Source organism: Falco cherrug, chromosome 10 (assembly GCF_023634085.1).
Source record: "Falco cherrug isolate bFalChe1 chromosome 10, bFalChe1.pri, whole genome shotgun sequence".
NCBI classification, from domain to species: domain Eukaryota; kingdom Metazoa; phylum Chordata; class Aves; order Falconiformes; family Falconidae; genus Falco; species Falco cherrug.
In genome coordinates this window covers 1169044-1194801 of record NC_073706.1, presented here as the reverse complement: position 1 = coordinate 1194801, position 25758 = coordinate 1169044, and the positions used below count along the sequence as shown (strand labels likewise).

Genomic DNA, 25758 nt, shown 5'->3' with positions numbered 1-25758 from the left:
CTTCAGCTCATCGGGTTTCTCCAGGAGAATGCCCAGAGGTGCACGTGGGAGCTGTAGGCACCAGCATGGGGAGAGGCTGGTGCATAACAGAGCACTCGGTAACCAGATACGCACAGCAAGACCTGGTGCCTGGTAACTGGAGATCCTTAAATTATGGCTGAGATACTGCTCATACAGCGGAGGTCATTAATTTTCCTTAGGCCTGTGGTCAGCTCACCATCACTCAGCAGCAGGTTGTCCCTGCCATGGACAGGCGCCTGTTCAGCCACCATCCTGGGCCTCGAGGGAGGCTGAGGCCAGTTCTCCAGGCTTTGCTGTGCAAGGCACCAGGCCAGATGACTGTTGTAATCCCCCATGGCTGGGTGCCTTTTCCACCTAAACAGATCCTTAGATCATTCTTGACCCTTTCTTGATTTGTTTTCTGCCGTTCCAGTCTTTAGGTTTCACATTTTCCTGTCCTTGCTGTACCCAGAAGTGTTAGAAGCTGGGATTTTCACAGTCACCTAGCTCCACAACTGGGACACCGGGGCTTGTAAACTGGTAATCTGAAATCCAAACAGGTGGCTTTTTTTTTTTTTTTTTTTTGGTGTTCCCTCCATGCCTGTGATTCTTAATAGAAAAACCCATAGTCTCAAAATATTTGCACTGAGAGGTAATAGCCTGGGCAGCATGAGAGATTATGTGGTACAAAGTCACGTTCTTGGGCAGAAATACCCTTTTCTGCTGGTGCAATCCCCCAGGTCAGCGCTCCTGCTGCAACACTAATAAATACTGCACTCTCCTCTGTGGCTCCCCAAAGCAGAGCAGTTTGGGATGGTCAGTGTTAAGGAGCATCCTTCTAACCAAGGCAGCTGAGGGATACGGGAGCCATGGGAGAGGATGAGATGCTTTGTTGCGGGGGCTGTGACATCAACCTAATCTTTCCTCCCTCAGAGTGATGTTATCAGAGTGGTTACTAGAATGGGTTAAAGTAGCAATCATGACCATGTCCACTCCCTGCTTTGCACCTTGTTCTCCATCTTTCTCTGGTCTCTCTCTTTGGTGCCATGGGTTTCTGCTGGGGCTCTCAGCTGTTCTCCGTGGGGCAGGCTGGTATCAGACTCATCTTCGTTCAATCCCTGCCGTCTTCAAGCTGGCAGTTAATTAAGCTGTCAGAGCCTTCCCTTTAATCAGAGCATGTCAGACCCGTGCCAGGGGCTCCCCTCAGGAGAACTGTACTTTCCTGGCAGCATCAGGGTGGAAAGACACAGGACATCCCATCGCTCTGCCTGTCACGCAGTCTGGGGCATTGCCTCGGCCTTGCTACCTTCCCAAACAGGATGGGACTGATGCTCTCCAGGGACTTGCAGCCCAGGATTGCATCCAGCTGGTCCATGCAGAAAGCCCAGCTGAGGATGGAGCGGCTCCCACAGGGCTGTCTCCTGTGTGGGGCAGGACGAGCACAGAGGGCTGGGGCTGGGAGCTGGACCTGCCTGGTCCTTCCTGCTTGCCCCCACAGCTCCTGGGACAGGAGTAATCCCTTGCCAATATCATCAGTCTCTTTGCTGGTGGCTCCTAACCCTATCGCTGACTCCATCTGCCCCACAGATCTGCGGAGATGGCTGTAGCTCCAGTGCTTTCTGGGGTTACTTTTGCACCTCGTTACAGCTCCGTTGGGTGGCATCAGGCAACCCATGTCCTGCCCTGGCTCTCAGGTTCCCTGCTTGTAACACGGGCAAATGTTCCTTCCTCCTTGACTCCCCGAGCGCTGCTGTTCTTTCTGCTGCAATCCTCTTAGCCCTGCAAGGCGTCAAGGTGGGATGTGTCATAACTGTTACACAGGTCATTAATCTCCTTGAGTTAAATTTTAAAAATGTGTTTCCTACCCCTTTCATTCCTAGTTCTTCACCATGGGCGCAACGATGGGAAGTATGCCCAGCTGTCTTGAGGTCAGCATGCACCAACAGCATTCGGGTACTGGGTCCCATTCCTTAGGAAGCAGAGGGTGAAGGCAGTGGGAGGCCTGCTCGTCCCCAAGACTTCAGGGCTCCAGACATGCAGGGATAAGGGCTTGATCTGATGTCTCTGATGACACTTCAGCCCCAGGGACTTCTTTGAGTTTTGGATCCTGCTCAAACAGCCTGGAGGAAGATGGCATCAAGAGCGGGAAATGTTTTCTTTGGATGGCAACATTTGCTTTGAGCTCCTGGAGGTGAAGCAACCCAAGTTCACCGCTGTATTCCCATCATCCACAATGTGTGAAGGGCAGAAAGTGCCCAGGACCTCAACATGAGGAGCCAAGGTCACTCTCCTGCAGGGTGGCTATCACTGCAAGCCCTCCTCAGCCCGTGGGCACCCCTATGCCTCCCTGCGAGGGACTTTGCTGAGGGAGATGGAGCTGAGGAGCACACAGGGAGCGTCTCACTAATCCCAGCTGGCAGCCAGCTCCCCGAGCTGCACAAAGGGCCTTTTCATGCCCTGCATAAACAAGCGAGAGGCATGAAAGGTTGTTATCGCAGAGCATCAGCACTAGCAGCAGCTCAGGCGGGGATTCCCAAAATAACCTACTCCCAAAAAACACACAGACATGCACACCCCTTTTTCCGTGCTGCTGGGCTTTATGGAATAAAGGGTTTGGGTGCAGCCAGCTGTTCTGCTGAACGCTGTGGCCTGCGTGCTGGCTCACAGGCAGGGCTGGACCCCTGTGCGGCCAGCACCTCCCGCCAGGGAAGGCAGAGCCAGTGGTGCACCAGTACGTGTGTGGTGGGGGTATGCACACGTGGGCATGTGTACCCTGTGCTGGAAGTGACTTCAGCTTTTGCTGCATCCCTTGTGTTTCTAAATCTGATTAAGAGTATTTTGCAGTGGTTATTAATAGCTGGCGGTGTGCTTCCCTGACACTTGTATTGCAAGTTCTCATTAGCAGTTTGCTCTGTGCCTGGAAGGTGGAGCTCCAAGAACTCCAAGGTGCTCTTCCTCAGAGGAGGTTTCCTTTTCATAGCTCCACCTTTGAAGCTGGACCCCTAGCTCCACCCGTCCCATTTTTCTTCTCCAAGGAAGAGCAGGTTTCCACATAGAAATACACTCAGGGGTCACTACTGGAAGATGCTCTGATCCTCTTTGCTTTCTATCCCATAAAGCCAGGCCAGAGTCATGGCAAACTTAAATTGTAAGGGGAAAACTTGCTGGAATAAAAGAGCCTGGAGGCTCCCAAGGAGATATGGCAAGAGCTTGGTGACCAAACCTATGCTAACATTGAACCATGAAACAGCTGCAAGCCCTTGCGATTTATGCTAGTCCTTGTTTATTTCTATGGGCATTTGTGTTTTCTTATGCTGTTGTTTCAAGTTGATTTTGCCAGACAATGGGAAACTGGCCAGGAGATCCTCACTTGGGTTGCAAAAATGACCTGACTCCTGGGAGGGTTTCCCGTGGAGCTGCTGGCCAGTGGTGAGCAGGGTGTGCAGGCTCCTCCGTTCACATCGCCACTGCGGGAAGCTCACAGGTTTTCCTTGTGTACTGCTGGGCAGCAAAGGTCTCCAGTGCCCAACGGGCAGACAGAAGCAGTCCCACCAGCTGTGTGGTGGCTGCCTTTGGTGTTTAAAACAACTAACTTTTCTGGAAATCTGTTTGATTTATCTGAAAATATAACTGAGCAAATGTCAGGTCCTTTAAATTCTTTGACTTCTTTAATTCTTTAAGTTTTCAGTTAAGCTCCCCAAAACCTTGTAAAGTTTATGCTTCCTCAACATTATTTTTTTGGGGGGGAGTCTTACTGTCCCATCCCTGTCACCCCATCTGCAATGTGTGGCTGGAGCAAGTATCTCCATCGCTCCCATCGCTGCAGCAGGAATCTGACAGAGATGCAGGAAAGCTCATTTGTCTGTTATTGAATAGCCAGGGGAGGGTCCAGCACATGGTGGGGTGACCTATAGCTCACAGGTGATTATTTTGCGGATCAGGCTCTTTTCCTCATTTCAGCAGGCAGAGGGCTAAACAGTCAGGTACATGCATAGCCTGTTTTCTGTGTCTTCAGGACTGTTCAAGAGTTTCAGGTTTTAACGTGGTGGGAACTGGAGACAGCTCCTGCCGGGCTGTTTGCGAGAAGGAGAGTGAAGGATTCACTGGAGGAATTTGTTCTACATGTTCTTCTGGCTCCTTGGCTTTGTGAGGGGAATGCTCCCTGCATTAGGTACTGGGGAACTATACCAAGGATGTCTGTGCTCATAACTCTGCCAACGTGGTCACCCACTGACTTATCTGACACAAATTCACTTAAAAGTGAATTCCACATTTAAATTTCCTGGATTTTCCTTTGGAGTATGACAGAACCTGACCCATTGAGTAGAAGTTGCTATATTTCCTTTGAATGACCTGAAAGATGAAAACAGGCAGTAACAGTCCTCAAGGCACTGCGCAGAGCTACAGTTGCAATTATTTTTTGCAACAATACGGTACTACTTTTCTCCTGTACCAGTTCCCTACAAATTCAGCCCAGCATGACACGTGAATGATGTCACTCGAAGCACAGCCACCCCCACAGCGAGGTGAGGCACCTATTCAGCGTCGTGCCTGAATGATGCGCAGTGGTGGAGGGCCGGAGGTGAAAATCATGCCTGCAAGGGGAATCTGAGCAGCCAGATGAACTGTCTTTTATTTGTAAATGAATGCCCTCCCTCAAGGGTGGAGTTTTTATTCCAAGAGGTTCCTGCTATTTACCCAACTTTCCAGCTGGGCTTCTCCGAGGCACAAAGCAGCAGGACCTGCCTGAGTTTGTACAGTGAGTCAACAGCTCAGCAGGGGATTAGAGCCCACAATCCTGCTGGCATCGCTGCCTTGGCTCGAACCACTGGACCATGCAGCCTCATTTTGTTCCTGGTACTCTCTGCTGGTATGTGGTTTGTCAGGAAAAAAGGCTCAGTGTGGCTAATAAAGCAGGCACTTTATAAAGCAGTAAAAAAAAAAAAAAAAAAAGCCTGCCTCATTCCAGTGCTTCATCCCAGTCGTGGTGGCATAGGGGTCAGGTTCCCTGTGTGAGCGGGAAGGACAGGTTTCCCAAAGGCTGGCGAGAAGGAAGCTAAGGGGCAGCAACCAGAGGCAGCCAGCACAGAGCCCTGGCACCCACTGCTGCCAGGCAGGCGACCATGTGCTGACACACCATGATGAGCCTCCCCAGGCCAGCCCCGGCTTGCAGAGGACAAGCAGAAGCAGCCAGGACCTTCCTGCTGGGAAGAGTCCCTAAGCCTGCCCTTCACTGCTGGATACCCTCCTTTCCTGGGGTCCTGCGCAGGGCTGCACCCTCCGAACTTCAGAGGACCAACGCAGGAACTGAGGGCAGATGCACTACGAGAGAACGGAGCAAAGCCAGGGCCCTATGGGGAGGTGCAGGGCCGTGACACACTGCTCTGCTCAGAGCCCTCCATATGGTGCAGCACGTACCAGTGGGCTTCGGTACCAGCCGGGGGGCTGTGGGAACAAGGGAACCAGCCCCAGCGCTAACCCGTGCGTGCCATCCCCGCTGTCCTTTGCCCCTCAGCATCCGTGGGGCGAAGGGGGATGAGTGTGCAGCACTCCTCCAGCCCCATTGCCCGTTTATGAGCATCAATCTGACTTCACTGAAGGTTTCACCTAGGGCCGTAGAGGCCAGTGCATCCATCCTATGCATCCACGCACCCAGGGCACCTGTGCTGCGCACCCAGTACCCATGCGCCCTGTGGGTGCATGCCAGCTGCCCCCCTTTTCACCTGCACCCCCTGGGAGGGGTGGATTGCCTTGAGACACCCACAATACACAAGTGGGGTCTCTTGGTGCTGTGGGGGTCTTGGGGAACTGGCTTGGGGGTGCCCCATGCAAGCACCGCACACAGCACTGTGGCCGTGGACGCTGGGTAGGCACTGGGTGGGCAGCCCACCCCGGACGCTCCAGGAAAGGGGCGACCACCCCCTGGGGGGCTGCAAAACGATGCTGGTGAGTCCCACTGAGGCAAAGCTCCTTCCCTGCGGAAGGAGGGGGGAGCGGCTGGCGCAGCCGTCCGAGCTGAGCCGGGTAGCGTAAAAGGGGGATCACGGGTGCCCCCGCGGGACACTGCCCGTGGGGTGGGGGGTGGGGCACCCGGACGCGCGTGGAAGCAGCAGCAGCAACTCCTCCGCCGCCAGAGCCGCCCCGCCGCCCCCCGCCCCGCAGCGCCCAACGGCGCGGGGGTCCCGCACCCCACCGCGCGGCCGGGGGCAGCTCCCACGGGGCGGGGCGGGGCGGGGCGGGGCGGGGCGGGGCCGGGGCGGGCCGGGCCGGGGGGCGGGGCGGAGCTGGGCGGGGCGCTGCGGAGCCGGGGGGGCGGCGCCCCCTCCGCAGAGCCGCGGCCGCTCCGCCCCGCCCCGCGCTGCGCTGTGCTCCCGCCGCACGGCGGGCAGGCGGCAGGGGCGGCAGGGCGGGCGGCGGCCGCTGCTGCGGCGTGGGGCCGCGCCCGGGAGGCGGCCGCGGCGGCGGAGCGGGCTGAGCCAAGGTGAGCGCCCGGGCGGGCCGGGGATGGGGGGCGCGAGGGTGGGCAGCGCCGGCAGCCCCGTGGCCGCTGCCCGCGGGGGGAGGCGGGCAGGGCGCCAGGCAGGGCTCGCAGGCAGGGGTCCAGGCAGGCGCAGCCCTGCCGCTGGGAAAGCTTTTTTCCCGGTCGGGCCTCCTCTCCTCGGCCGCTGGCAGGAGGGGGGGCGCCAGCCGCATCGCGTCCTGCCCGCCGGGGGGGCGGGATGCTGGCTCGGGGCGCGGCTCCCCACGGGGGTCCGGCCGGCGCGGGGGGGCAGGGCACGGCGCCTCCCACCCGCAGCGCGGAGCGCGGGGGGGCGTTAGCGCGAGCCGGGTCCCTGCCGCGGGGCGAGCCGGCCGCGGGGACCCCTAGCCCCGAGCTGCGGGTTGCCGTAATGGCATTTGGCTGCCGGGCTGTGATTGCAGGGAGACGGTTTACATTAGAGGGGAATGAGCGGAGAGCCAGGAGCAACTTGGAATGGGTCCGCGCATATTTCTGTGATTATTTTTGGAGTATCGTCATATGGCAGGAGGTGGGCTCCGGAGGTATCCTTGAGCTCAGCATTTTCTCCATAGGCTGGTTACCCGGGAGATTGTACTAGAGGACCTGCCCGGCCCTTTTCCCTCTCGGTGGTTTCCATATAAAACACGGTTTCTCCTGCTGTTCCCGCGGCGGTATTGTTTCCCTCCGGCATGCCCAGCCTTCAGCGCTTTATGGTGGGGGACCCTTCAGTGGACAAACAATGGTCGAGGTATGTGCGGTCGAGTATTCACGATGTGTTGCAGGAGCAGACGATGGAGAAGCTGTATTTGCTTCAGCTGTAGATGGTGTGAGGTGACTCCTGATCAGCCCCCTCTCCACTGCTGTGGATGAGGTGTGGCTTCTCCAGCATCCCTAGAGAGACCAGCCCATGCATCAGTCTCCTTCCGCACTGGACTGTCACTTTCCCTCCAGCTTTCTCATGCTAGACTTGTCCAAAGTGATTTTTGCTTCCAAACAAGTGGAGATGTGGGAAGCACATTGTTTCCAAGGTCTGCTCCTTGGGGCTGCCTTGTGGATCTCTGCGTCCTTTGCACCCTGCTGGAGGGCTCTGCATGTGTCCAACCCCTCTGGCTGTGGCTGCGGGCTGGAGAGCTGCTCTAGTGGCCTTCAACTGCGTGCCCTTGTTGCTGTCAAGCAAGTTTTAAGCTGAGGGAAGGCTGGATTTGGGTGATGATCCTGGCAAGAAGGGAATTACTCTTTAATTACATTATTTTAAGAATCTGGTTTGGTAGGCATGGAGCCTGCCCATGGAGGCCTCCCCAGGGTGCTCGGAGCTGAGTCTCCCTGGGGTGCTCTTGATGAGGACCCTGGTTTCTGCTGGGTGCAGAGATGCTGGGCATGTTCTGGAAGCTGTAGTGGACCCTGGCTGTTGTTGTGTGTGGCAGGTCCTCAACCACCCTCTTCCTCCCAGAGCGTTCCCTCCTCGTGCAGGGGTAACCTCCACGATTGGTGTCAAAGACCCTTGGTGTACGTGTCCCTCACAGGGTGTGAGGTGCCTCCTCTGCACCGTCCTTGTGCCATGTTGATTGCTTTAGCCGCAACTTCAGATGGCAATGCAGTCATTAAACCAGACATCCCTGCAAGGAGCAGAGCCCTGGGCTGGGTCACAGGGGTGTGGGCTGTCTTGGAGGGTGTGATGCAGCTCTGGGTCAGCTGCAGAGCCTGGGCGTTTGTGTTGACAGTGGTCTGGCTTTGGCTGCAGGTGATGTGTTCTTCCCTTGCTGTTTTGGTTGCTTGTTGATGTTGTAGTTGTCCAGAATTTTTATTTTTACCAATATTTTGAGAAATCAGCATTTTCCAAAACCCTCAGAGGACATGTTTTGTTTTGGAGGATGCTTCTAAAAAAGGGTTTTGAAGTCCAGTGTTGTATTTCTGGTCAAAAAGCATGAGGGCAGAAGAGAGCCTGTGTTCCTGGCATGGGGGGGTGAAGGTTTCGGTACTTTTCCTGTCCAGTGCAGGCTCAGAGCTTGCTGCGCCCCCTTGCCTGGGCTGCTGCCGTGGTTGCCACCACCACAACAACCTTCCAGGGTAAGTGTCTTCTGGTATGTCATTTATGGGTGGCCAGGAGGAGTGGCTGGGTCAGCTGAAGAAGTCACTGCAGTGTAGAATGGGGAAAATATTAAAAATCAGTTTTCTTCCCCCAGGTAGTTGAGCTCCCTGTTAAACTCTGGGTGATGACCTTGGTCCCGGTGAGGAGCTGGATCTCTCACTGATTTACACAACAGCCTTTCACGCTTTCTGCTGGCAGCACCAAGCCCTCGTTCCATGTATAACTTCAGCGTCACTCTGTGTTGCCTGCGTTCCTCCTTGCTTTAGCACTGCTGATGACTTCTGCATTACTAGAGGGGGTTTGCAGAGACAGACAGACAGACCGGTCAGGAGCCTGATTAATTTTGTCTCTGAAAAAAGAAATCTTGCCCATAGCTAATGATGTTTCTAAATTAGGAAGTTGCAGAGAATGGCTTGTTGGTTAAAGGGCAGGGGGTGGGCTTGGCTGTTCCTGGGCTTGCTCCGAGTTTCCTGCCTGGTCTCACAGACATCACTTGAGTGTCCTTTGCCTTAATTTTATTTGGCCATGGATCGGGGATATTTCCCTGCTGCCTTGGGCACAGCACTATGGTGCCTGAGTGACAGCTGGGATACTGATGGGGAAGCAAGTGTGTGCGAGGAGATGGGCTGAGTATGGGCTTAAGCTTTGCAGCAGATCAGCGTGGGCGTCTGTAAGGCCTGTGTTTAGCTATATAGTAGACTTTCATGTGGTGCCTGTCACTTGGAGGTCTGAGCCGAGTATGAAGCTCTGTTTTAAGCATAGATACAAAAGAAGAAACACAAAACGGCAGAGGTTCCTGAGTCCCTGGTTGCTGGAAGCTCCTGTGCAGAAAGACTTGTACAGCTACAAATACAGGACTCCTATGGCACTGAAAAATGTGCTTGCACTGAGGCTGTGACAGTGATGACTGCGTGGCTTATTGTTCTCATTTGAGCAGTCGGGTGGCTCTGAGTCAGCAGGTTTGGATTTGTCACCACTGGGGCAATGGCACGGGGAGACCTGTGCGGTTCTGTGGTGCTGAGCGGAGGGGCTGGCCCTGGCTGTCTCCTCCTGCATGGGGATGCTGGGGTTTGAGCCTCGACCCGTGCTCATTGTTGGCTTGAGCCTGGAAGGGTTCGTATGTGTTTGTGGGAGTTGTAGGACAGTCTCCTTTGGCAGCTCCTTTCCGGCACTTGCCCTGTGCCATTTGGGTCTATAAAGTTGAGCCTCACCACTGCCAGCGAGGTAGCTTGCTGAGTGGACCAGTCTTTTTCATGCACATCACCTTGTCTGGATTACAGGAGATGGGAAGCATGGTGGGAGGAGACTGCCTTTGGTGAGGACATGTTGCAGTATTGCCTTGTAGTTGCAGTTCCATCTTTCCTCTCCTCCCAGTCCTGGGGCAGAAGCTTGTATGTTGTCCAGGACCTAAGTGTGCCTTAAAGGGGAGAGAAGGAGATCTGGGAACCACATCTTCCACCATGGAAGCCCTGGCTGCTTTCTGCAGCAGCTCTCCTGTTGGCACAGCGTACCCTGGTGCAGAGCGGGGTGTTGCGCCCAGGCCCCACGGATGTCGTCGTCGTCCCCCCCCCCCGTTGTCTTGGATGATAGTTGCTCCCTCCGCCCTGCCTTGCTCCAAGGGGGTGAACTGTCTGGGGGTGCGCGGAGGCAGCTGTACCAAGAGCTGCTGGGCTGAGCTTTTGTACAACTGGGACAGAAGCCAAGGTTTGCTTTCCTTGTGCCAGACAGGGAGCTGTGGGACTGTGTGGAAAGGTGCAGTCATCCTAGAGCCCTAGATGGGTGATTTGGTACAAATACTTCATGTCTGCTTGTCTTAGTACACAGCTGAGGGTGCTCTGAACTGATGCTGAGAATTAGTCAGCGCCCTGCCTATAGTGTGTGCATGCCCACGTGCATGCTCACGCACACTCACAGGTTTGCTGTCTGGGAGGATGGGAGTAGCAGACAGAGCCTTAAAACCTGGATGGTAGTGCTGGAAGAGGAATTTCTTTCAATCTTCTCCTGCTGGTCTGTCTTTTGCCCTCCAGAGGGCAATACGGGCTCCCCGGGGGCTTAGCAATGCCCAGGGTGCCCAGGCCGGGGATGCCCAGCGCAGGAGCGGTGTGTCGGGCAGCAGCCGGGTCAGGGTGAGCAGCATCGCGGGTTCGGTGTGATCACAGCCCAGAGAGGGGAGACCGGGCTGACCCTATTGTGCTGAAAACATGAGGCAAATGAGGCTGAAGCTGCAGATCTGCAGTTGCCAGCCCGTCAGCAGTTTTACTCAGGCACTTGGCCTCTTTGCGGTGATGAAACGTTGTGGCAGTTCAGTATCTGCGCCACCCCCCTTTCAGAAACCAGCCCGCTGCCCACCAGCTATTAGTGGACCCTGCAGGCATCTCACTGGGCTTTGCTGTCCCTGACCCCTTCTCAGTCACAAAGACTGACGCTCCTCTGCAAGGTCCTGATGATGGGGTGGAAACCAGGGCTAGGTGCTGCGTGAACGTAAAACCATCCTGTGTTTGAGGTGATGCTGAATGAGGATTCACAGCCCAGCCCTGCTGCCAGGTTCCACCCACCGGCTCCTTCCTCCCTCTGCTTCTACTAACCCACTGCCGGCCCTGCTCGCTGCCACGCAGCGGAGCCGAGATGTGTGCTGGTATCCTTCCCCCAGTATCAGATGGAGAGGAAAACACAGGGTGGAGTCATCTCCTGCACAAAGGAAATGTTGAGGTATCGTTTCTGCCTTCGGTGGATTTTTTAGGTGGCTGGGGAGAAATTAAACAGGATCTTAACGCATTCACAGCCCCCTTCCCACCTCATTTTCCTGCAAATCTGTTGTTGTCGTGGTATCTTTCAGAAGATATTTTTAGCTTTGCCTTTTCTTTCCCCCCCCCTCTTTTCATATCAGGCTTTTGAAAGGAAACGTGTTTCTATGGGAGAACAGAATGAGCCATTTCACGAGACATTTTGCTATGGGCAGAAGGGCCCGGAAATTTGATTGTGCGTTTTAAATGACACATTCCCCTTTGTAATCAGCTAATTGTACTTGCTGGGGTGAGTGCCAGCCAAAAGCCACCCTGGCCAGGCCAGAGGCAGGCAGGTGCAGACCCTGGTGGGCTGCAGGGCGGGAGGGGGTGCGGACCAGCCCTTCGCATCCTCCACCTGCCCATCCACATGGGACCGGCCACGCGTGAGGGGCTTCGGTGCCGGGAGGGATCCTGCAGGTTTTTCTTAATGATCCTATTGGGGAAGCAGTACCCCCGTGTATAAGAGAAGCAATTACATGCCCTAATTAGGTGCACTATTGATCTGGCAGTGTTTCTGCTGGCAGGAGCTCCCGTTGAGCATGGGATGGTGTGGCACCTGACAAAGCTTTGGGTCTCTGTTTTGCTGGTGATGAGAGGGATGTGGCAGAGGTCTCCAAGTGGGAGAGCAGCTGAGGGCTAAGGGGTGGTTGTACAGCTGGGTCTGCTGCTCTCAGTGGGAAGGTGCAATTTGTTGCAAGAGTATAAACCCGACATTGATGGTGGATGTCGGGGTGGAAAGCTTCCAGCCTGAATTTTCAGCAGTGTTGCCTTTTAGGAGATGTACTGCAAGTCCTGACAGGTGAAGGTCCTGCAGAGTGACCTGGCGAGAGCAACAGAAACCTCCTCTGAGCTCTGATCTCGCTCTGGGTGTGTGCATGCCTACGTGAGGCAGGGGCCATTACTTCTGCAAATTCACTGAGGCTCTTCTTCAGGGAACCAAAAAATGCTTTCTGGTAGTATGGCATGAGTAAATCCATGTTGTCACCTTGGCCTCATGTGTGGTAGGTACATCTCTAAGAAATGCAGCTGGCTTTAGGGTGACCGTTGGAACTACTGCAAGACGTAGAGGAAACGCAGCTGTCCATGCAACTTCCACCGTTGCTGTGAGCCCACCTGGCTGCCTCTGTGCTGCTGCAAGAGCCTTGGAGCCCAGCCCCACCCTGGCGCAGCGGCAGCCCGGCGTGGGTGGGCAGGGCAGCCCAAAGGCCCGCAGGTTGTGGTCCATGGTCACCTCCTGCAGAGCCTGGCTGGGCCCAGCCTTCCCAGCTCTCCAACGCTGATGTGATCCCAGCACAGCGGGACCTCACTCCAGTCGCGCTTGGCAGAGCTGCCCTGGGGCTGCCGTGCTGCCCTGCCCTGCTTACGTGCCTGCTCCCGGCAGATGTGTGAAGAGGGCAGCATGAATCCTTGTCCCCTTCCTTGCCCTTTGGTGTACCCATGAGCATTTTTGCAACGTGCTGGCTCAGATTTGGCCTCCCTCCTAACCCCAGCCAGCGGTTGAGCCTGCCAGTGGTGCTGAGCAGGATTTGCCCCTTGCACGGACCACAGTCTTCATCTGGATGCTGTTGGTGTCCCAGTGCCTGCTTCCACAGCCAGCATTTGCACTCACCCCATCAGGGTCAGGCTGGATGGCTGTGATGATGACGTTGTGACAATGTGGGTCACTGGGGGATGCTTTCAAGCCTGGGGCAGTGTCTGTGGCTGAGATACACTGGCCTGGTGCCGGGGAGAGCTGCACAGCAGGTGATCACGATGCAATCTAGCATGGATTTTTGCTTGCAGGAGTGTTACGGGGAGCTGCTTGTTTGTAGGCAGAAGTGAGCAGGGTTGGGGGAGGGTCTTGCTCCCTCTGCCTGTATTCTCAGAACACTTCATTAATATGAAAATAATTGATGCAGTAGCTCAGATCTCAAAATGTCTATAGCTCAGAGCTTGCTGTGATGCAGCCAGCCCCAGCGAATGCTGCTTCATGCAGCAGAAGATGGGAAGGAGGCAGAGCTGGTGTCTGATGGAGAGCACAGGGGCTTTGTTTGGCAGTGTTAACACAGGCAGGTCGGGGAGCGCTCTGTTGCCCTGCCTTTGGTGACTGCATCCTCCGTCCTCCCTTGCAGGAGGAACACAGTGTGGCCACAGCACCCCTTCTTCTGGGTCTCTTGAAAGCCGGTTGCTCTTGTCCCTGGTTGTGTGTCTGCCTGACCATCTCTGCTGAGCATCTCTTGACGCATCCTTGAGCTGGGATGGGAGAAAGCAGAGTGTATGAACCCAGGAACAGCACAAGGCAGAAATCGCTGGGCTTGGTAGAATAGGAGCAAGGCCACAGAGGCTATGCCAAAGAGGGGAGAGTGCCCCACAGATCCCCACAGCTTTGTGTGATGGTCTGCAGGTGGGAGCAGGGGCTGCTGATACTGGTGTCTGTTCCCCAGATCAGCTTGGCCTGTTGGGGCACCCGCATGTTCTGCCACTGGGAGAGGGCAGAGTTCTCCTGGTGGGCTTTTCTCTCCTTTGGCTCATTAGCCTCTGGGCAGTGGCATCTGCATGAGGAGAGGAGGCAAGTGAAGGACAGAGGTCTCTTGTGGGTGTGGGCACGTAGATAGTGGCATGGGACAGTAGCTTCCACATGCCAGCGGCATCCCTTGGTCCGTGGGCAGTGCAGGCTTTTGCGTAATTGCAAGCAGGTTGGGGAAATGCCATTTCCAGGTCTGGGAGAGCAGTGAGCTGTGCACCAGGGCGCATGTTCGGCTCCTGTGCTGGGCACTGGTGTGGGGTGTTCAGGCCCCGTGACAGTGGCCCCGTGGTGTGTGTGGGTGGGGGGACATGGGGCTGTGGGTGCAGCCAGTGCTGGTGCTGGCTGGCCAGGTACAGGGGTGCCCCGTGTTGCATCACGGCCCTGCTCCCCACACCATGAGACAGACAGCTGAGTGAGTAAAACCAGCGTACATGGTCGCTGCAAAGAAACCTGTCCCTGATGGGCAGGGGTGTATGAGAGCGTGCCCAGAAGCAGCCTTTGGTGACACCCTGCTTGTGCTTCTCCTTGTGTGACAGCAGCAGAGAGCGAGGACAGGACCCTGCACAGGTGGTGGCTGTAATTCCCTCCTCTTTCCCATACCTCTCATGCCAATCGTTTGGGGTGCAGTTTCTCCCTGCTCAAAGGTGATTTTGTTTCCTTGGAGGTGACGTTCCCGGCCTTATTGCATCAGGTTTTCTGCCAGGGGGGCGGCAGTGGGTCCTGTCCTTGTCCAGGAGGGAACGGCTGGAGCCCCACATGGTAGCTGCCCAGCCACGGGTCCATTGCTGCGTGTTGCTGTGCTGCTTGGGGACTCTGTCCAAACGGAAAGTGGAGCAGCTTTTGTGTCCTGGGTGAGCTCTTGGGAGAGTGCTGTGGGTCAGTGTCACTCAGGGTAAGCTGTGTCGGGCTGCACACAGCTGATGTTTGCCTGCAGAGTGAAAGGTTTTTTGCTGAATCCATGGGAGGGGTGGGTGCTTTGCATAGGTGGGTCATCCCACCTGCTCTGCTGCTGTGCTTATGGGAGGATGGCCCTTGCCTGTTGAAGGTATGTCTGAAAACTGACCCTTGGACAAGCAGAAGGTAGCCTTGCTGTGCCGTGAGGTTGTGCTGGCTCCTTCATGTAACTGTAGTAGTGTCTGCCGGGCAGTTTCCCCCCTCCATTAGATTTTCGTAATCTAAAAAGTGTCTCTGAAAATGCTGTGGCAGGATTGAGGCTGCTCCTGTTAAAAGTGCTGATTTTACTGCTGGTGTGGCAGAGCTGCTGGCAGCTCCATGCATGAGGGAGTGGGGCTGGCTCCCGTGGGTCCTGCATCACTGATCTGCATCGTTACCTGGGGTAAAAGCCCTGCTGACCAGATGCCGCCCTTGGCGTTACCGCAGGGGCCGTGCCGGTGAGCCAGAAGGACAGGTGACAATGGGGTGGCACAGATGGCCCTGAAAGGAGAACTTGGGCAGTGCCAGGAGGGTATCTCTATTTCACTTCTCGGAGGTGTGTTGGTTCTGCGGCACTGCCTCTAGTAAATATTTGCTTTTATCACTCAAATGAGCAGAGCTGGCTCACAACGCACACAGCGGGTAGACTGACTGCATGAGAAGGTGCTGTTTTCACATCAGTCTTTTTGAGAGTAAAGTGGCATCTAACGTAAGCTGGAGCTTACATTCTCCAGCAAGCAGATTTGTACGGAGTCTAAACGCAGCGCTCGAGCCGCGCAGGCACCATCTTGTGATGAAGTGTCTGGCTAACATCCTTCCATGCACTTGCCATCATCTCTGGGAAGGGTTTATTTTCTTTTTAACCAAATCTGATTTCTCCTTTGCAGGTTCTGAGTCGTGCCTGAGCAGAGCGCTGAGAGCAGACCCCGGAAGCAGCGTGAGTTTATCCTGAAAGCTTTTTTTCTCCTTTCCAGATCCCACATGAGGCTGAGTGGCTTTTGTAGCGTAGAAGGGGTGGCTCAGCACGGAGCCAGTGCTGCAGGGAGGTTCGTCTGCCAGAAACCCCCGGCAGAACTGAAAATCTGGCCTGCTACCACCAAAGCACAAAACTGCTGGGCTTGGGCTTGTTCTGGCTTTCTTCACATGTTGGCATTTTTTTCCTGGTCTTTGCCTGCTGACAGACCGACTTTAGGATGTCACTCTCTAGTGCTGAGTTTCCAGGCTCTCTTTTGTGTGGAGCATCGGAGGCAGATGGCATGTTTGCAGACCAGCCGCTGTGTTCCGCCTGGTGCAGGTCCCCAGCTCACGGGGGCTGGGCACGGCTGGCCTGAGGTGCATCCTGGGGTGGCTGCCACCGCCGGGCAGCTGGGGGCGAGGGGTGGGAGAGGAGAGCGATAGGTCCGAACTGCAGAATTAAATTGCTGGGATGCCTGAAAGAGCATGTGGTCCAGACTTTCTTGGAGACCCCTGGGGCCCCTCCATCTGGGTGGGCTGCTTCACCCCAGGACCCCAGTGCATGGTACGTTTGCACAGTGTCATCCATGTGAAACCAGATGTGAGCTGCTTCCATGCATCCTGCGGACAGTGTGGGGCTGGGGATAGATGGGAGGACAAGGTCTCACTTCTGCTTTTGCTCCCTGACCTGCAAGGTGAGCCTGGGCAGGGAGCCGCGCAGGGGCTCTACCCTCGCTCTGGCCCCAAGGTGGGAGGAAGGTGTTGTCATCTGAAAACTGGGGACAAGGAGCTTCATGGCTGCTGTCCTGGCTCTTGCCTGGGTGACAGGAACATGCGGCTCATGCACGGCAAGGCTCGCTGCATCCATGGAACCCCGCTGCCTGCTGGGGCTTGGCTCCTGCGCACGCGAGGCAAAGGGTGCAGAGGCAGGCAGCACCCTGGGTGCGGGCAGGGGATCCGTGTCCTTGCCGAGGGCTGCGATGGGCTGCCGTGATGTGCTCCTCAGGGCTAGAGGTGTCTCTGGCCCTGAATGGGGCAGCTTGTTGCTTTTTATGAGTGCTTTCTCACCAGCAGTGCTACAAGACCATCCCTCCAGGAAAGCTCTTTGTGGGTCTGGCACGATTCCAGCTCTGCCTGTGTTTGGGGGGGGTGTGCCTGTAGGGAAAGCAAGGAGGATGTCAGGGCTTCTTGTCCCACCTCTGTATGCTGAAGAGTTTGGGTGGTGAAGGCCAGTTTTGGAACTGGTGGAGGCAGAGGTGCAGGCTCAGCTTCAGTGGTGGAGTGCATGTGATCCTGCATCGCCACACGCCTCAGTTTGCCTCCAGCATGGGGCGGGTTGCCTGTGGGCTTCTGCAGTGGGGCTCCGCGCGAGGGGGGCTGCTTGGGAGAGTGGGCACCAGCCACCGCCAGCGTGGGAGCGTTTCGCTCCTGGGCAGGAAGCTCAGCCCCTGCATGGGGGTATAAGTCCCTGTCGGGGTTCCCCGTGCTGGGGTGACATGGGGAATGCAACACACAACACCACCTCCACCACTCCTGGTACCCAGCCAACCCTTCACTTCTGCTGGGGGACGGTGGTCCAGGTCTGGGGGTCTTTGGTTTCATGTTTCCCTCTTTCAGTTGTGTCTTGTGAGCCAGTGCTGGGGACTTGGGGAAGCACTTGCACAGCAGAACTGCTCCGTGGCTGTGCATGCGGGGCAGACTCTCCCAGCAGTGTGCCAGTCTCCCGTGGGTCCCAGCTCCCTGGCAAGTCCCGGCAAGCAAAGCCTTGCCAGCAGAGCTGGGCCAGCTGCTGCTTTGTGCCGAGGGAGGTGTCCCCTGGCTTCTGGAAGGGTTGTTGACATTCCGGTCATGGTACAGTGGTTGTGCTGGTGCTGAGTTTTTAATTTCTTTGTATTTCTACAGCTCCCTCACAGCTGGTATAATACCCTACCTCCTGGATGCCATGACGGGCTTGCTGCTGGGTTTGGTAGGCAGGGGTGAAGGGGAAGGACTGTCTCCTTGGGAGCTTGCTCGAAAGAGACGGTCATCAGTTAAATTGTGGTTGTAGGTCCCTTCCAACTGAACTACTCCATCTTCCTTGTTAGTGGCGCACCAGATGTGACCATTACCTTGGGGAAAATGGCATGTCGTAGCCACTGCTTTACACCCCAAACAGGGCTCTGGGGCTGTGGATCCAGAGGATGATGACTGTAGGCAGACAGCCTGGGCCTTCCTTTGGAAGAAGAAGATGGGAGGTGCCTGTGCTGGGCTGCTAGCAGTGGCTGCTCTTACTCTAGGTGCTCTTCACCTACTCAAGCTCCTCTCCTCTTCCAACACGCTGCTTACAGCCTGGCCTTGTGGTTACCACGGCATTTGGTCCTGTGTTCTTCTTGCATGTAAGGTAACTGATCCCCCCTGGCTGCTACATCCCAGTGCAAGACGGCTGAACCCATGGTCTCTACCTTCTTGTCTGCAAGCAGAGATTGTTGCAGAGACAGCGGGTGACCTGGAGTAGGGACAGGAGCTGCTCTTCATTGTCACCGGTGGAGGAAGAGCGTTCCTTGGTGATGGGTGGTCCACATGGTTTGCAACACCCCTGCCTGCTTCTGGTGTGTGTCTGAGGTGCCTTGCTGGTGCTCTGCAGTGGTCAGCCACAGGGCATATCTGCAGCTACCTGAGCTGGGTTCAAAGAGGGTTCAAAAGTTATGGCTGTTGCCATAACAGCCTTTGGTTCAGTCTCCCTCCATCTGCTCCACCAGCCCAGCCCCAGGCTCCACTCTGGTGCCATGGCTGCTTGAAGCTTGGCGTAGGAGGGGAGAGATGGCTGCAGTGCTGGTGGTGCCGGTGTCTCCCTGGAGAGCCTGGTCCCTACCAGACAGACTGCTCTGTTTGGCCACAGCACCTCCTGGGCAGCTCTTTCCCATCCAAAAACACGTGCAGGGGCCAGCAGGGCACAGCCAGCTTTGCAGCAGGGCAGCCCCGTCCCCCAGGTAGAGCCCTCTGCACTGTCTGGATGCAGCACTGAGATGGTTTAGCCCCATAACTCTGCTTGCAGGTGGTTTCCAATGGCTGCAAGGCACAGATGAGCACAGAGCAGCTGCTGAGGTGCCTCCCCAGCACCCCTGGGCAGGATTAGCTCATTATAAGAATTGGTCCAGGATGCTGCACAGATCACCTTCTGCCTGAGAAACGCTGACAGTTTTATGGAGTAGTTAGGAAGGTGAAGCTGTTCTTTCCCCCCTGCCCTTCACCCTGCTCAGCAGTGGGACTCTGGCTGGGCAGGCAGCGCTGCCAGCCCCTGGCACAGCGCTGCTGCAGGGCAGGTGCTGGCTCAGTGGCAGTGCTGTGCCTGCTCCCCCCGCCCTGGCTTAGGGCTGCTGGTGCACTTTCCTCTTGATTTGGGGCCCATCCTCACTGCAAGACATGCCTTGGTCAATGAAGCTTACTCCGTGCTGTGCCATCCCAGCTGCTTTGGCCTGGGCTGTGCAAACAGGTTTGCGGTATGTGGCAATGCGCACCCTGAAGGCTGGTGAGTGTTGCCTGTTCCCTTAAACTCAGCTTGGGAAAGGCTGGCTTCTGGCCAGACACCCTGCTCACTGTGGCTGATGCTTTTAACCTCTTCTGCATCATATCAGTTAAGAGCTGGGCTTCCCCCGTGTTGTGTTACAGCTGGGGTGGGCTGGGACACCCACCCATCTCCAAGCCCTCTGCCCGAAAGCTGTGCTGGGGCTGTGGTCTTGCCCCACCTTTGACATGTGGCACTGTCTGCTCGGGCAGAGGAGATGGGGCTTTCCTTGGAAGATGCAGCTTTGCTGCTCCGATGGCCGTGTGCTCGCCCAAGTCCTCAGCAGGACTCAGCGTGGCAGAGCGCGCTCCGTTCCCACACGATGTACTACCCTCACCACTGATTCTGGATGAGGGTGTGAAAGGCTAGGATGGGCTCCTGCCTTTCTAAGCTGGTGATACCATCAGGCCTGGGTGGAAAGGAAGAGCTGTCTGTTCTCAGATCCCTGTGGAGGAGGACTTGCCCCTTGGGACTGGTGTTTCAGCAGCTTTGTCGACACAGCAGGAACCAAGGGATGGGAAGCTGTAGGCAGCGCCTGAGCAGGCGCAGGGCAGGGATCTGCAGGACTTGCTCCTAAGGGTGAATGCAGAGGTTGGACCATGTCCAGGAGAGCACCCAACCCTGGCATGTGTATGTTCCAGGGCGTCATCTTCCAACAGATGGGTGCAGGTAGTGGCACCTCTTTGGGCTTCTTCCAGCCTGGCTCCCCCACGGCCCTTGTGCTCTCTCCTTTGGTCTGGGATGGAAGCTTTCAATTTTCCTTTCTTGGCTTTCTTCCCTGTTGCTGAAGGGGTTAAACAGTGTTTGGGCCACTTCCCATCTTCAGCAGCTACAAGAGCAGGTGCTCAGAGCTGCTGAGTGGGAGGCTAACAGGTTCTGTGGGGCACAGTCTGCTCCCCTCGTTGCAGCTTGCCAGGCTCAGCCCCATCCAGGGTGCAGGTCTGGGGTGCCAGGGCTTGCCTGCCTTCTTGGTGCCTCCTCAGGGAATGGCCCTTCCATGGGGACTGGGGGCTTGTCGTGCCTCTGCTTACGGCATCTCAGCCTGCTGATAGGCTCCTCAGCACAGCTGATATTTCCTCTACTGTGACATTGCTCAGGGACCTCTGGGAAAGGGCCAGTTCTTCATGGAGCTGTGTGCTGCCCTGCGACTCAGATCTTGGCTTGTGTCCTTCCCCACCTGAAAAGAAGGCAGAACACTTGGTGATGGGGAAGCTGGCAGGGCACCAGTGGGAGCTTTGTGCTGCGGTGAGGAGTTTTCGGAGCCTCTGAGGCCACCAAATGTGCTGGATGGAAGGTGAGGCTGGGTCTCCCTGCCACTGGTGTCACCTGGAGGATGCTCATCCTGCTCCCACATGCACGTAATGGCCCAGGCCGTTCAAGGTAGCCAGCGTTAAGACCGCATCTGTCACTCCACATGTGGCTGCTGCACAGGTCCCACTTCCCTCCAGCCAAAAGCCCAGCAGTGCCCAGTAAACCCCATGGTGGTGGTGGCTGGTGGGATGAGCAGGAGTGCTGGCACTCCCTGTGACCCTGGCATGCTACTGCTTGTTCTCACCACAAGGTTATGTTTTAATGATAAATTTTGGATGGAAAAGGCAGGAGGGCAAGGAAAGGAGAGGGCTGCTGTCATCCTGCTACGGATTCAGCATGGCTTTTGCTGTACAAGACTGCTAAGCTGCAAGTAAGAAGGCACTGGTACCCAGGTTGCCGGGGAGACGGAGATGTTCAGACGTGGCAGATGCTGCGACCGTGCCAGGCGGATTGCCGTCTCACCCCTTCGCTGCCACCAGTGACAGCCCCAGTGGCTGTCCCTGATGCTGTTGCAGGGGATGCAGTGCTGAGCGGTCAGTGTGTGCTGCCTTGTCCCGGGAGGCACTGGCGATGGAGCCCCCACACCAGTGGCTACTGGTGGCTGTGGCTGTACCAGTGCCCTGGATGGATGCCCCAAGTTGGGGCAGGCTGGGAAGGGCTGGCCAAACGTGAGCGTGCCCGATACGGATCAGGGACCCATGCGCCAGGGCCATCTCTAAGTGGGTCCCTTGTGCTGGCCCCTGTGGGGTGATGCTGGTGTGGGGTGCGAGGCTGGCTGGGGTGGCAGGTGTCTTTGCTATTGCTTGTCTCATCCGTGTGGTGACTGAGACTGGCAGCCCCTTCTCTTGGAAAGTCTAGACTTCTCTTCCAGAAGGAAGGTCCTGCCTACTGTCCAGAGGCCATGCTGGGAAGGAGCAAACCCGTCAGGGATGGCTGCCAGGTATGAGAAGCCTCTCTGTCTTGTTCCCCTGATGCTGCAGTGCGAGCACTGGAGCCTCGTGCTTGCGGCATCGTGGTGTCACTGCTCCATGCCCGGCCACCCTGCTACCAGGCTGGGCTCTGCAGGACAGAGGGGTCAGGCTGGGAAGGACTGGGCTGCTAGAGGTGCCTGGGAGCTGCCACTGGCTTTGCATCCCTGGTCCGGGCTGAGGCTGTCCCAGTGTAGCTGGGAGGGCAGGAGCCGTGGCAGCCTGTGCCCAGGACTGCTTGGCACAACCCGTATGCTGGGGAGTGCTGCTGCCTCTGCCAGCCGCTTGTGTCCAGGACCTCCTGGAGACAAATTTCTCTCTTGGGTTGTGCTGCGGGGGTGCCAGCTTGGCTGCAGAGATGGGATCCCTGCTCCCTGTGTTCAGGCTGGCTGCAGCACCCTCCTGTGCCAGGAGCAGAGTTTGTGTCCAGGGTGCCTGGATTGGGACCTTCCTCTCCAAGCACTAGAGCAGGAGGCATTGGTGGTTATTATGGGCTCTGCCCACCTTGGGGCTCTGCCTTGGGTGTGGTGGGGAAGAGAGGCTTCCTTCAGGTTTGCTTACCACCCCCACCCCCCTTTATTTATTTATTTATTTATTTTTAAACTTCCTCTCCAGCCTTTCCTTCTGTTGTTGCTTAATTGTCCAAGTTCCCTGAATACCCGTCACCTGCCTGGGGGTAGAATTTGAGACACATCAAAGCCAGATGAGCTTCTGCAGGTGCTAAGCATACATCCTCTGGGAGCTGGAGAGAGGTTAAACAGCCGAGAAAAACAACTGCTCACGATTGTCCAAGAGGTAAAATGGAAGGACTGGGGGAAAGAAAGCAAAACCCGGCATTATTTGCTTACCAGAAAATGTCTGCCTCCTGCCTGGGAGGCCAGCTGGCGTAGTGGGTCCCTCCTGGGGTGAGGTCTGGAGGATGCTGGATGGAGGAACACCAGGCTGGAGGAGTTCCGCAGTGGGAGCTGGGGGTCTCTGTGCATCTCTCTCAATTTTGACCCTGACATGGGTTTGCACAGCTGTTTGTCAGGGTTGTATCTGTGCGTCATCTAAATGACTCTGGTTCCTGCCACCCCTCTGACAGGGTTGGCATCTGGTTGCGTGGAAGTGGAGGAGCAGTGCCAGGGATGAAAAGGGTTAAAACGAAGTGGCAAACTTGGTGTTATACCTGGGCTGGATACCTGCGGGGTCTGCAGGCACAGCAGGCGCAGCGTGGGCAGTGAGCCCAGGCAGCAGGAGCAGACCTGCACCCACCCAGCTGCCTGCGGCTGGCAGAGACCTGCCCGCACCCGAGGGGGCTGAGGCAGGCTTCCACTCACAGTTGAGTGGGGGGGAGGGAGAAGGGAATTTTAAACTTCGTATTTGAAAATAATACAAATCAAATGGAATAAATCCCAAGTGGCGGCGTTGTTTGTATTCTGGGGAGCAGATCAAGGCAGCGCTTGGAGAGGTGTCAGTGGCTGGGTCTCCGGTAGCAGCCAGCTGCCGTCGTGCACGGGGGAGCATGGGGGGAACACGGTGTGGAGCTCAGCCGACCAGCCTCCTGCGGCTCCTGGTTGCTACCCTGGCCTTGCTGATGCCTTTGACCAGTCCTCTGTGCCTTATTAAACCTTCCTTTGAAGAAGAATGTTTTTTTTTAATTTGTTTCAAGAAAACCTATAGTAGTCATTTTGTTGCATCGCCTTGCCATATCTTAAAACCCCAAAGAGCAACCCAGCTAAGCTACTCTGTTCACTGAAACACCTTTGGTTTTGATGATGCTGGTGAGCAAGCTGGGCATGGGATGCTGGGCCACGTCAGCCAGTAGCATCTCCCCTGCCCCCTGGCATGGCCCTGGGTGGGGGTGCAAGGGAAGGTGGGGGCCTTTGGGAGAGCAACCTGTGGAGACCCAACTGCCAGTATTTTGGGCAACTTTAATGCCCGAGGCCTTTGGCTGCTGCAGGCTGGCAACCATTACCCAGCTGCAAGGAGGCTGTTACTGCAGGGTTGAAAGCTCGTGGAAGCCCCCCAGCTTTTTTAACGAGACTTTGGGGCAGTGTGCTTGTTGTCACGTCAATTTCTTGCAGTGCTGATGATTAATCAGCTTTTCAGGTGCCGAGTCAAAGGAGAAGCTTGGTTTGCTCTTGAGGTTGGACCTCCGCTAGAGCACCAGTGCCAGGGATAGTTTAAGGAAGCCCCAGAAAGTCTATTTTCCGGTTTTGATTTTCCATGGTTAGGATAGCAATTTCCTCCTCTTTCCAGCCAGCTAATCTGTCTTCACTCAGAAGTGAGATGAACAGCAGCATAAACTGCAGGCAGTGTTCAAAAAGGTGCTGCAAGAACCATTTTCTTCTGTGAGCTCCAGCTCCTGCCTGTTTCACTTACTGATCTGCTGCTTTTCTTCCTGTGAACCTGAAGCTTTTTCTTCCCTGCAAAGGAGTTTTGAGGTGTTTGGAGGGATTTTTCCCAAGTACATTTGCCTCATCGGTTGGGAAGCAACAGTGACGCTGAGGCTTGTGACTTACCCTTTGCAGCTTGGGGACTAGCTAGGGGAGAGCCAAGCTGTGAGGGCTGATGCTGGGCCAGGGGCGGGGTGGGCTCAGGCACACCGGTGTCCCTGGGAAGGCAGGTTGTGTGGTGCTGTGGGAGATGCTCGTTCCTGGTCAGCCAGGCTAACTGCTTGAGATGGCCTCAGACGGCACGAAATGGTTTCCATTTATCCTTTTCCTTTCCCTATCTAGGATTTGTCAGCTTCCAGAGGCAGCAGCTGGACTTGAGGTGGGTCTGTCTCATGTAAAAGTGCTGCTCCCTTTCCTGTAGGCCGTGGCTCTGAGGCAGGGCTTCGGGCTGAGATGGGGGGGCTGGTGGGGTGCACAGACAGACTGCTGCAGTGCATGTGCCTGGCATGGCCAGACCCTTGTGCTTCAGCTGGAAGGGGGGACGCTGGTGGGTACCAGGTGGAGGTTTCTGGTCTCACCGCTGCTGCCAGAGCCATTCCAGCAGAGCTGGCGCTGCCAGGGACACGCAGGTGAGGTAGCTCCTGAGGGATGCTGGTCGCTAAGCAACTGGCAGAGGTGGAGCTTTCTGTGTACCATCCCCAGCACCTCTGCCTGTGTTGCTGCCTGTCTGCTCTGGCATTGCCCCTCCATCCCCAGGCAGCGCAGCCCTGCCTGCACCACCCTGTCCTGGGGCACCCCAGCGCGTCTCTGGGAATTGCTGAACCCTGGTTTGGGGTTCCTCTGCCCAAGATGACCGACACCAGCACCCTGGGGAAGGAGGTTGTCTTGAAACTCTGTTGACCCTCTTGTTTGGGGCTTCTACCTCAGTGCTGCTTCCCTGCCTGGTTCTGCCATTTGGCACTGAAGCAAGGCAAAAAGTGGGGAGCCCAGGACTCCTGCACCCCCTGGCTCACATGCAGCTCCTTGGCTGGGCTGGGGACTGTGGATGCAGGGTGGGCTGGCTGCGAAATGCTGGGGGAGTATGTTTTGCCTCTGAGACAGTTGTCCCAGTGGAGCCTGGGTGCCTTCGGTCCTCCTTAGGTGGTGGCTGCAGGGAGACAGGGGCAGTCAGGGCGGTACGGGAAGGCTGGGTGGTACAGAAAGGCTTAGGGGACATGTCGGTGGCTGTACTGTTCAGGTGTCCCTACTCAGGGGTGTTCCTTGAGGCGACTGTAACTCTGCCTGGGTCCCTTTTCTTTATGACCTTCCTGAAGCCTGGTGTTGGAAAGTCTTTGGGTCAAATGACATCCTGCAGCGTGGGATGGAGCTGTGCCAATGACTGCTCAGGGGCTGGAGGATGGGGAGGTTGCTTTGGGTGGTGGCTTAAACCCTTCAGCGCACCCACAGTGCTGGTCCACCGTGTGCATTGGAGGATGTGTGCTGCATGTTAACCCACCTGCTTTCTCCCTGCCCTCTCCAGTAATATTCCTGCCCGCAGCCAGTGCTTCTTGCTGGAACTTTGCCGGAAGAGCTGAATGCCCTGGGTGCACCATCATGTCATAAATCTGTCTCCCCACTGCTAGTGTGCTCTGAGCTCTGCTGACAGTGCAAGCATGCCTTTTAAAAGGTATGTGTTTGCCTGGAAGAGGCACATTCCTGGCTTTACAGAGCTGCCTGCAGTGCGAGAGGGACAAGCCGAGCAGCCTTTGGCTTTGCCTGGAGCAGCGGGCAGGGTGCGGGCAGCCAGTGGA

General features: G+C 56.3%; 1 protein-coding gene across 6 annotated transcripts in view; it reads left to right on the top strand.

Moving 5' to 3' along the window:
* Positions 1-6344: 6344 nt before the first annotated feature.
* The window catches only part of EPB41L1 (erythrocyte membrane protein band 4.1 like 1), a 62817-nt gene continuing 43403 nt past the window's right edge, over positions 6345-25758 (top strand). For all 6 annotated transcript variants that reach the window (XM_055722265.1, XM_055722263.1, XM_055722266.1 and 3 more), the window contains exons 1-2: positions 6345-6481; positions 15701-15750. The gene's annotated coding sequence lies outside the window, so the exon portion shown is untranslated. The remainder of the gene's footprint in view (positions 6482-15700; positions 15751-25758) is intronic.